Consider the following 11,348-nt stretch of genomic DNA (forward strand, 5'->3'; position numbering starts at 1 on the left):
TCTATCTATCTATCCGTCTATCTATCTATTTAGTCTGCCAAGTACTGTGTTAGAGCACTAGATGTACCACTCCCAGCTTGACTTTTAATTGTTGCAGTTTAAATAAAGGTCACTCAGAAGCTTTGGCTGTGACAAAATAAACAATGGAGGTCAAGGTCTAGCTGTTCTTTCTAGGGATGTAAAGGAAGAGTTTCACAGACTGAGTTGTTGACCAATAAAAGAATTGGGCTGGGTTTTGGTACTGGGAGTTGACCCCAGGGGCACTTTATCCCTGGCTACAAACATTTTTTTTTTTTGAATTTTGAGATATGGTCTCTTTAAGTAGCTTAAGGCCTCTCTAATTTGCTGAGACTTGCTTGAGACTTGAAATTGCCTCAGCTTCTTGAGTCCCTGGGATTACAGGCATGTGCCATCTTATGTAGCCCTACAAAATATTTTTAAGTTTGCCATTTTACAGTGGTTCATATAATAACAGTGCTGTGGCTACAAGACACACACTAGAAGATCTTAGAAGATGGAAAAATATACCCTGTTCATGCATAGGCAGAACTAACATCATCAAAATGGCGATATTACCAAAAGTTCTCTATAGGTTTAATGCAATGCCAATCAAAATCCCAATGGCATTTATTGTAGAAATAGATAAAGCAATCATGAAATTCATATGGAAAAATAAAAGACCCAGAATAGCAAAAGCAATTCTAAGCAGGAAGTGTGAATCAAGTGGTATAGTGATACCAGATTTAAAACTATATTACAGAGCAATAGTAACAAAAACAGCATGGTACTGGTACCAAAACAGGCGGGGGGACCAATGGTACAGAATAGAGGACACAGAGACTAATCCACAAAGTTACAACTATCTTATATTCGATAAAGGGGCTAAAAGCATGCAATGGAGGAAGGATAGCATCTTCAACAAATGGTACTGGGAAAACTGGAAATCTATATGCAACAAAATGAATCTGAATCCCCTCCTCTTGCCATGCACAAAAGTTAACTCAAAATGGATCAAAGAGCTTGATATCAAATCAGAGACACGGCATCTGATAGAAGCAAAAGTTGGCTCCGATCTACATATTGTGGGGTCAGGCTCCAAATTACTTAACAGGACACCCATAGCACAAGAGTTAATAACAAGGATCAACAAATGGGACTTACTTAAACTAAAAAGTTTTTTCTCAGCAAGAGAAACAATAAGAGAGGTAAATAGGGAGCCTACATCATGGGAACAAATTTTTACTCCTCACACTTCAGATAGAGCCCTAATATCCAGAGTATACAAAGAACTAAAAAAAATCAGACAATAAGATAACAAATAACCCAATCAACAAATGGGCCAAGGACCTGAACAGACACTTCTCAGAGGAGGACATACAATTAATCAACAAGTACATGAAAAAATGCTCACCATCTCTAGCAGTCAGAGAAATGCAAATCAAAACCACCTTAAGATATCATCTCACTCCAGTAAGATTGTCAGACATTCTGAAGTCAAACAACAACAAGTGCTGGCGAGGATGTGTGGAAAAGGGTACATTTGTACATTGCTGGTGGGTCTGTAAATTGGTGCGGCCAATTTGGAAAGCAGTATGGAGATTCCTGGGAAATCTGGGAATGGAACCACCATTTGACCCAGCTATTGCCCTTCTCGGACTATTCCCTGAAGACCTTAAAAGAGTGTACTACAGGGATACTGCCACATCGATGTTCATAGCAGCATAATTCATAATAGCTAGACTGTGGAACCAACCCAGATGCCCTTCAATAGATGAATGGTTAAAAAAATTGTGGCATTTATACACTATGGAATATTATGCAGCACTAAAAATGACAAAATCATGGAATTTGCAGGGAAATGGATGGCACTAGAGCAGATTATGCTAAGTGAAGCTAGCCAATTCCTAAAAAACCAATGCCAAATGTCTTCTTTGATATAATGAGAGCAACTAAGAACAGAGAAGAAAGGAAGAGCAGGAGGAAAAGATTAACATTAAACAGGAATGAGAGATGGGAGGGAAAGGAAGAGAAAAGGAAAATTGCATGGAAATGGAAGGAGACCCTCATTGTTATACAAAATTACATATAAGAAGTTATGAGGGGAATGGGAAAATAAACAAGGAGAGAAATGAATTACAGCAGATGGGGTAGAGAGAAGATGGGAGGGGGGATAGTAGAGGATAGGATAGGTAGCAGAATACAACAGTTACTAACAGGGCATTATGTAAAAATGTGGATGTGTAACCAATGTGATACTGCAATCTTTATTTGGGGTAAAAATGGGAGTTCATAACCCACTTGAATCTATTGTATGAAATATGATATGTCAAGAGCTTTGTAATGTTTTGAACAACCACTAAAAAAAAGGATTAAGACCCAGTGTTTTGTTTCCACATACTTATTTTTGTTTGACAACAATGGAATAATAAAAGTTTTTAAAAATAAAAATTTGTTAGGTTATATTTACAGTTTATCATTTTGTGGGGATACGATTTTAAAAACAGTATACAAAAAAAAAAACATACTTGATATTTCTTCAAAACCATCCCAGAATTCCTTAATATTGGCATTTGAAAAAATGTTGTCTTTGCAGTTCAGGAGATCAGCTTGGTGGTCTCCAAAATCAAGACTAATCTATTCCGCCTTCCACAAGCTAATGTTCATTTTCTTGTGCATAGCAGAGACCATTGCAGGCTTATGAATAGATAAATAAATTATAGTTTAAAAAGTTATGGGCCTTTTAAAATTTGATAGAAATCATATGCAACAAATGAATAACATGTAAGGATTCAGAACTAACAACAGATTGGTGACATTTCTGAAAATAATTTTTGACTAGAAAAGATATTTATAATACACTGGGAAATAAAAGAGATGACCATAGAATGCCATGTAGAGTGCAGTGGCATTTCTGAAATAGAAATTTAAATGTGCAGTAGTTTTTCAGAAAGAAGTCTGAAGACAATGTTAAAAATTTCACTTCTTGGCTGTAGAAATATAGGTTTTTGGGCTGCTTTGTCTATGCACTAATATTCAAAGACAGAATATAAACTACTTGCTTGCAAGCATGCAATATATACATATACATGATTTTTAAATAAAAATGTATACAGTCCTTGATATTAAAACATTTATATCACTTAAAACACATTTTCTTTTACCTCTACAAGGACAATGATAAATTAAAACATTAAACACCTCAGCATTACATCAAATTTAAGGTAAAGAGATTCCTGAAAGAGGGTTGTGGTTGTAGCTCAATGGTAGAGCATTTGCCTGGCATATATGAGGTACTGTGTTCAGATCTTCAGCACCACATAAAAAAATTTAAAAAATAAAATAAAATAAAAACATGAAATGAATGTTAAAAATTCCTGAAAGGGAAATATCTTCTTTGAAATTGCACAAATTAAAAATTCTCTCAAGGCTCTTTAACAAGGAAAATAACAATTAAAGACTTATAGTTTCTAAAACTCGAATAAATGTGTTCACCTAATGCTTAATTTGCAGGTTTTAAAAACAACTCTTTTGTTCTAAATGAAATAAAATTACAGAATATAGAGATACTAGAAAGTTTTGACTTAAGAGTCTTTAAAAAGTATTTACTAAATTTCCTAAGATAATTAAAACTTGACTGTGCAAAATGGTGGTACACCTTTAATCTTAGTGATTTTGGAGTTTGAGGCAGAAGGATCAGCCTGCACAACTTAGTGAGATTCTGCCTCAAAATAAAAATAAGGGCAGGAGATGTAGCTTACTGGTAGATCACCTATGACTAGAAGCTGGGCATGGTGGTGCACACCTGTAATCCTAGCAGTTTAGGAGACTGAGGCAGAAACATGAGTTCAAGGTCAGTCTCAGCAATTTCATGAGGCCTTAAGCAACTCAGCGAGGCCCTGAGTCTATATAAAAAAAAAAAAAAAGGCTGGGAATGTGGCTTGGAGGTTAAGTGCCCCTGGGTCAATCCCTGGTGAAAAAAAAAATAATTGAGCTAGAATTTTTAGGCACAAATGATATATAAAGCAAAACAAACAACAAACTCAAAACCCAGAAACATTATCTAAGGTCTGGTTAACCAGACCACTTAGTTGAATTCTCCATTACACATTATTAATTGGCTAATAACACATCTAACTCTTCAAATAGCTTTTAGAAAATTACTAACAATTCACATATTAATTTCTAGTGTCTATCCAATAATAATACAGACTTATATCTCTATTTCTTAGGGTAATCAGCAGCTTGGGAAAAGTTGATCATAAAAATTGTACATACACAAAAAAAGAGAGATAAGCTAAATGGTATATTAAAATAATTCAAAGTAAAAAAAAATACCATCTTGAAATGATATAAGGCTTCCTAAAGACTCCTTTCCACTGGTGTTACTTTCCTGTAACAACTTCTAATCTTTGCTATTATTACCAATTATTTAAAAAATGTCAGCCACATTATGTTGATTCCCCAATTAAAACTATTGCCGATAGAGTTAAAACTCTTCAGCATGGTAAGAGCTCTTCAAAAACCATTCCCTTAACAATCAAAATCAGGCTAAATGTGTGTATATGCAATGAATCAGTGTATTTTGGGGGGGGGGGTGGAGGAGGAGGAGAAGCACCAAGTTTTCATCGAATTTTGAAAGGATTTAGTGATGTAAAAGAATAAAATAGTTCTTTTTTACATAGGCTACTCATTTTTGTATCATAAATGCCTAGTACTAAGACTAAATGTCCTCAAAAAACTCTCTGTTGAATTAATGAAGAGAAATGTTTTCCATAAAGAAAGAAAATAATTAATAACATCATGCAAATACTTAAATTTGTTCATAATTTCTTATTGATGTAGTAAACTGCTGAAATACATATTAAACATATTAAAACTTAGGTCATGTAGAAAGTATTATTTGGACAGACTGAAATAATGGAACTTATCATTCAGGACTGGAAAAACCCTGTACCTCAGTGTTAACAGAGTGTTATGCTTATGCATAAGGAGGAGATGGTGCACTCCTATAATGCCAGTGGCTGGAGGCTGAGGCAGGAGGATCATAAGTTAAAAGCCAGACGTGGCAAAAGGGAGGTGCTAAGCAATTCAGTGAAACCCTGTTTCTAAATAAAATATAAAACATGGCTGGGAATGTGGCTCTTTGGGGTGAATAAAACAAACAAAACAAAACAGTGTATGTTTAGCATGTGCAACACCTTATGTTGGGAAAAAATTTTGATGAAATAATTTATAAACAAATATTCCATGGGTAATTTTTCATTGGTTTAAAAAAAATGTTTCTAATAGTAACATTGTAATAATATACATGAATGTGCTAACTGGATTAAAATGCAAATCTAAAAAAGGACCGAGCTTTGTAAATACAAGGTTTTATTAAATGTATGTTCACTCATAGATTGACACACACACACACACACACACACACACACACACACACGTTGCTGTGTGCACTGGAATAAGACTTAATCCTAGTAACTCTGAAAACCAAGACAGGAAGATGGCAAATTTGAGAACAGCCTCAGGAACTCATTGAGACCCTAAACAACTTAGTGAGAACTGTGTCAAAATTAAAAAAAAAATAATTTAAAAAGGACTGGGAATGTTGCTAAGTGTTTAAGTGCCCCTGGGTTAAATTCCCAGTTAACAACAAAAACAACAACTCATTCATCAACAACGGAATTAAATTTCTTCCCAGATGCACAAATACTCTTCTCCAAAATATACCATATTTTAAGACAGAAAGCAAGTTTGAGCAAGTACAAAAAATAAATTTCTGTATCTTACCCGAATATGATGGAATAAAATTAAAAATCAATAAGAAGTTAAAAAATGGAAACAACTTCAAAATGAAGGTTGAATAATATCCTTTTGAATCATGAATACATCCAAGAAGAATCAGGGTAGAAATAAAAAAAAATTCTTAAAAACTAATGAGAACAGATATAAAACATATGTTTTTTTTTCAAACTTTGTACAGCTGTGATCAAAATACCTTACATAAACAAGTTAGAGGAGGGAAAAACTATTTGGTGCTCATGATTTCAGAGGTCTCAATCCACAGATGGCCTACTCCTATGCTCTGGGCCCAAGATAAGGCAGAACATGATGGGGGAAAGGCTCAGTGGTAAAAAAACTTTTCAGCTCATGGTGGGTTCTTAAAATTATATATATATATATATATATATATATATATATATATATATAGAGAGAGAGAGAGAGAGAGAGAGAGAGAGAGAGAGAGAGAGAGAGAGAGAGAGAGAGAGAGAGAGAGAGAGAGAGAGACCAAGGCAAGATGCACAGAGGTGAATACCCCCAGTGACTCACCTCCTTAAGCCACACCCACACACTACCTGCTTACAATTATTAAACACCCCCCCCCACATACAGCTCTGTGCATTCAAACAAGGAAGGACCAGTGATGTTACTGTTGTATAATCCAGTCATTTATGCTCTTAATATTCCTGCAATAAAAGGAGCTATTGGGGAACACATTATATTTAAATTATAACACTATTACAATGTCAGTAACAATATGAAGGAACAATTTCAAGAAGAAAGTTTGTATCATTATATTGTCTAAATAAAACAAATAGAAAGATTCTAAATAAGTAATCTTCTATTAAACCATAAGGCCCTAGTAAAGTAAGAACAAGCTGATTCCCAAATAAGAAAACAGGAAATAATTACAATCTGAGCCAAAGTTGATAAAATTTAATATACACAAACACAAAAGAGCAATGCAAAAAAGTGTTGATGCTTTGAAAATATAAACTCTTAGCCAAACAGACCAAAATAGAGAAGACCCAGGTCTAATGAATTATAAATAAAAAGGAGGTATTACAACAGACATTTCTGAAATCCAGATAATCATTATGAAGTATCTGAAAAACTTGTATTTTAACAAACTTGAAAATCTTAAAAATATTGATAATTTTTTTCTGAACACATACAATCTACCCACATTGAATACAGTGAATATATACAACCTATACAGAAAGATATCAAAAAATGAGATTAAAAAAGCAAATAAAACCCTCACCACCACAACAACAAAAGCCTGGGATTAAATGGACTCTAACAAGTTTTACCAAACATTTAAAGAAGAAATAATGCTAATCTTCCTTAAAATATTCCATGACATAGAAAGGTATGGAACACTTCCTAATTCATTCTATGAAGTCAGTATCACTCTGATGACAAAATCAGACAAAAACAAATCAAGGAAAGAAAACTACCAATGTCCCTTATGAAGGTAAACACAACAATTCTTAATAAAACTTTGGCAACCAACATTCAAAAACACATTAAAATGATGTTAAACCACCAATTTGTTTTCTTTTTTTAAATTTTTTTATTGGTGTTCACAACATTACATAGCTCTTGATATATCATATTTCGTACATTAGATTGAAGTGGGTTATGAACTCCCAATTTGTACCCCAAATGCAGATTGCAGAATCACATCGGTTACACATCCACATTTTTACATAATGCCCTATTAGTAACTATTGTATTCTGCTACCTTTCCTATCCCCTACTAACACCCCCTCCACTCCCATCTTCTCTCTCTACCCCATCTACTGTAATTCATTTCTTTCCTTGTTTATTTTCCCATTCCCAACACAAGCTCTTATATGTAGTTTTGTATAGCAATGAGGGTCTCCCTTCATTTCCATGCAATTTCCCTTTTCTCTCCCTTTACCTCTCATCTCATGTCTCTGTTTAAAGTTAATCTTTTTTTTTTTCCTGCTCTTCCTCCCAACTCTGTTCATAGTTGCTCTCATTATATCAAAGAAGACATTTGGTATTTGTTTTTTAGGGATTGGCTAGCTTCACTAAGTATAATCTGCTCTAGTGCCATCCATTTCCCTGCAAATTCCATGATTTTGTCATTTTTTAGTGTTGTGTAATATCCCATGGTGTATAAATGCCACATTTTTTTTTTACCCATTCATCTATTGAAGGGCATCTGGGTTGGTTCCACAGTCTAGCTATTGTGAATTGTGCTGCTATGGACATCGATGTGGCAGTATCCCTGTAGCATGCTCTTTTGAGGTCTTCAGGGAATAGTCCAAGAAGGAGTCAAATGGTGGTTCCATTCCCAACTTTCCCAGAAATCTCCAAACTGCTTTCCAAATTGGCCACACCAATTTACAGACCCACCAGCAATGTACAAGTGTACCCTTTTCCACACATCCTCGCCAGCACTTGTTGTTGTTTGACTTCATAGTGGCTGCCAATCTTACTGGAGTGAGATGGTATCTTAGGGTGGTTTTGATTCGCATTTCTCGACTGCTAGAGATGGTGAGCATTTTTTCATGTACTTGTTGATTGATTGTATATCCTCCTCTGAGAAGTGTCTGTTCAGGTCCTTGGCCCATTTGTTGATTGGGTTATTTGTTATCATATTGTCTAATTTTTTGAGTTCTTTGTATACTCTGGATATTAGGGCTCTATCTGAAGTGTGAGAAGTAAAAATTTGTTCCCAGGATGTAGGCTCCCTATTTACCTCTCTTATTGTTTCTCTTGCTGAGAAAAAACTTTTTAGTTTAAGTAAGTCCCATTTGTTGATCCTTGTTATTAACTCTTGTGCTATGGGTGTCCTATTAAGTAATTTGGAGCCTGACCCTACAATATGTAGATCGGAGCCAACTTTTGCTTCTATCAGATGCTGTGTCTCTGATTTGATATCAAGCTCCTTGATCCATTTTGAGTTAACTTTTGTGCATGGCGAGAGAAAGTGATTCAGTTTCATTTTGTTGCATATAGATTTCCAGTTTTCCCAACACCATTTGTTAAAGATGCTATCCTTCCTCCATTGCATGCTTTTAGCCCCTTTATCAAATATAAGATAGTTGTAACTTTGTGGATTAGTCTCTGTGTCCTCTATTCTATACCATTGGTCCACCCGCCTGTTTTGGTACCAGTACCATGCTGTTTTTGTTACTATTGCTCTGTAATATATTTTTAAATCTGGTATCACTATACCGCCTGATTCACACTCCCTGCTTAGAATTGCTTTTGCTATTCTGGGTCTTTTATTTTTCCATATGAATTTCATGATTGCTTTATCTATTTCTACAATAAATGCCATTAGGATTTTGATTGGCATTGCATTAAACCTATAGAGAACTTTTGGTAATATCACCATTTTGATAATGTTAGTTCTGCCTATCCATGAACAGGGTATATTTTTCCATCTTCTAAGATCTTTTTCTACTTCTCTCTTTAGGGTTCTGTAGTTTTCATTGTATAAATCTTTCACCTCTTTTGTTAGGTTAATTCCCACGTATTTTATTTTTTTTGGAGGATATTGTGAATGGAGTGTTTTTCCTCATTTCCATTTCAGAAGTTTTATCGCTGATATACAGAAATGCCTTTGATTTATGCGTGTTGATTTTATATCCTGCCACTTGGCTGAATTCATTTATTAGTTCTAGTAGTTTCTTTGTAGAGCCTTTTGGGTCTTCTAGGTATAGAATCATGTCATCTGCAAATAGTGATAATTTAAGTTCTTCTTTTCCTATTTTTATGCCTTTAATTTCTTTCGTCTGTCTAATTGCTCTGGCCAGTGTTTCGAGAACTATATTGAATAGAAGTGGTGATAGAGGGCATCCCTGTCTTGTTCCAGATTTTAGAGGGAATGCCTTCAACTTTTGTCCATTCAGAATGATGCTAGCCTGAGGCTTAGCATAGATAGCTTTTACAATGTTGAGGTAAGTTCCTGTTATCCCTAGTTTTTTTAATGTTTTGAACATAAAGGGATGCTGTACTTTGTCAAATGCTTTCTTTGCATCTATTGAGGTTCTTATCTTTAAGTCTATTGATGTGGTGAATAACATTTATTGATTTCCATATATTGAACCATCCTTGCATCTCAGGGATGAATCCTATTGATCATGGTGCACAATTTTTTTGTTGTGTTTTTGTATTCGATTTGTCACTATTTTATTGAGGATTTTTGCACCTAGGTTCATTAGAGATATTGGTCTGTAGTTTTCTTTCTTTGAGGTGTCTTTGTCTGGTTTTGGAATCAGGGTGATGTTGGCCTCATAGAATGAATTTGGAAGAGCTCCCTCTTTTTCTATTTCCTGAAATAACTTGAAAAGTATTGGTATTAATTCTTCTTTAAAGGTTTTGTAAAACTCCGCTGTATACCCATCCGGTCCTGGGCTTTTCTTGGTTGGTAGTCTTTTGATGGCTTCTTCAATTTCATCCATTGATATTGGTCTGTTAAAATTGTGTGTATCCTCCTGACTCAGTCTGGGAAAATCATATGACGTAAGAAATTTATCGATGTCTTCACTATCTTCTATTTTATTGGAATATAGGTTTTCAAAATAATTTCTAATTGTCTTCTGTATTTCTGTAGCATCTGTTGTGATATTGCCTTTTTCATCCCGTATGTTAGTAATTTGAGTTCTCTCTCTTCTTCTCTTCCTTAGCATGGCTAAAGGTCTGTCGATCTTACTTATTTTTTCGAAGAACCAACTTTTAGTTTTGTTAATTTTTTCAATAGTTTCTTTTGTTTGAATTTCATTGATTTCCGCTCTGATTTTAATTATTTCTTGCCTTCTGATACATTTGCTGTTGTTTTGCTCTTCCTTTTCTAGGGCTTTGAGATGAAGTGTGAGCTCATTTATTTGTTGTTTTTTTCTTTTTTTGAGGAATGACCACCAGGCGATGAATTTTCCTCTTAAAACTGCTTTCATTGTGCCCCATAGATTCTGATATGTTGTGCCTGTATTTTCATTTATCTCTAAGAATTTTTTGATTTCCTCCTTTGTGTCTTCTGTAACCCATTGATCATTCAGTAACATATTGTTAATTTTCCATGTGATGTAGGATTTTTCCTTCCTTCTTTTATCATTGATTTCCAGTTTCATTCCATTATGATCAGATAAAATGCATGGTATTATCTCCACCCCTTTATATTTACTGAGGGTTGCCCTATGGCATAATGTATGGTCTATTTTTGAGAAGGATCCATGTGCTGCTGAGAAAAAAGTATATCCATTTGATGATGGTTGATATATTCTGTATATGTCACTTAAGTCTAGGTTATTGATTGTGGTATTGAGTTCTATAGTTTCTTTATTCAACTTTTGTTTGGAGGATCTGTCCAATGGTGAGAGAGGTGTGTTGAAGTCACCCATAATTATTGTGTTGTGGTCTATTTGATTCTTGAACTTGAGGAGAATTTATTTTATGAATGTTGCAGCACCATTATTTGGTGCATAAATATTGATAATTGTTATGTCTTGTTGGTGAATGGTTCCTTTTAACAGTATATAATGTCCTTCTTTGTCCCTTTTGATTAACTTAGTCTTGAAGTCGATTTTATT

The sequence above is a fragment of the Urocitellus parryii genome, unplaced genomic scaffold (genome assembly GCF_045843805.1).
Source record: "Urocitellus parryii isolate mUroPar1 unplaced genomic scaffold, mUroPar1.hap1 Scaffold_92, whole genome shotgun sequence".
NCBI classification, from domain to species: Eukaryota; Metazoa; Chordata; class Mammalia; order Rodentia; family Sciuridae; genus Urocitellus; species Urocitellus parryii.